Genomic DNA, 1,217 nt, shown 5'->3' with positions numbered 1-1,217 from the left:
GGGTGCACTCTGTGCTAGTGAGCAGTGTGATATTTATTATACCTGATCCCTTCTGGGATTTTTAAAGAGGGGGGTGGAGTGGGGTAGAGAGGTAAGTATTGGTACATTTATCTATAACTCCGAGTTACCATAAATAACATAAAAATGGAAACATGTGCAAAATTTCTTGCAACGACCTTTCCATCAAATGCAGTAAGTCACATCAGTCATTTCTTCGGCAGACCAAAACTGTACGTTTTTTTGGACTACTTTCTTTTTGTGATATCAGACTCTCTGTAAAAAAATTGGCAAGAAAAAGAGCTGGACAGAAAACATACTATGCAGAGAGACAAAAAGGCCACGCTAAGTTAGACAAATTGTACAATATTGCATATCAGCACACACACACACACACGCACACACACATACAGGAATATATAGAGAAAGTTGATATTGTCTAAGACAGTCACCTATTGTCAAGGAGAAAAGTGGTTACCTTAGGCAGGACTAAACAAAATGAAGAAAACAAACCGTTCCCTATTGAGGTCTCAACTGGAGGCAGTCACAGGGTTAGCTTAGGACTGTTGAGATGCCCGGGTTTTTTTAGAAGTGGGGCGCGGAAGGAGACTGAAAGGGAGGTATTGAGGCTGCTGGGAGTGTTTTTACAAAACGTATCAGACCAGGAAGCAGGAAGACTGTGCAGTGCTAGGGTAAACAAAACAAAATGTGTTAAATGAAAAGACAGGGTAAAACAAAGAAATGGGTTGCCATCACTTAGTGAACAAGCAACAATTCTGTTGCAAGTTCATGTCAATGTCGATTGCTACCGACTTGGTAAACAGAGCGACTGTTCATTTCACTTACGATTCATCTACGAGTCTGGTTAGGGTTGTGGGCAAGCCCAATGGAAAAAAGACAGTTCACACACCTCCCTCACCAGCAGCTGAAAATTTGTTATCGACTGGTTAACTTAGGTAAACAGCGGGAGGGACCTACGCAACATAATAGTTCATTCATTGGATGGACTAACAATAACGACAGGTGAATAAATTGTGGAGACCCTCCACAGGGCCAGGGGCCGATATGTAATTTATGGCAATGTGTCAGGCAATCAGAGATTGGCATGGCCATCTTAGACAGATTTTTGGGGCTGTTGGTTGCAAGGGGGGAAATGGAAAGTGGTCATTTGTACAGGTAGCTGTCTTGGAAGTTTGACTGTACAGATATATATATGTATA

At 41.8% G+C, this 1,217-nt stretch overlaps 1 protein-coding gene across 1 annotated transcript in view; it reads right to left on the bottom strand.

The window, feature by feature from the left end:
* Positions 1 to 1,217, bottom strand: part of LOC101855127 (glutathione S-transferase C-terminal domain-containing protein) — a gene marked incomplete in the record, with an annotated part of 29,884 nt that overhangs the window by 14,688 nt on the left and 13,979 nt on the right.

The sequence above is a fragment of the Aplysia californica genome, unplaced genomic scaffold (genome assembly GCF_000002075.1).
Source record: "Aplysia californica isolate F4 #8 unplaced genomic scaffold, AplCal3.0 scaffold00470, whole genome shotgun sequence".
Taxonomy (NCBI): Eukaryota; Metazoa; Mollusca; class Gastropoda; order Aplysiida; family Aplysiidae; genus Aplysia; species Aplysia californica.
The sequence above is the reverse complement of the archived record's forward strand: the minus strand, read 5'-3'. Positions and strand labels throughout refer to the sequence as shown.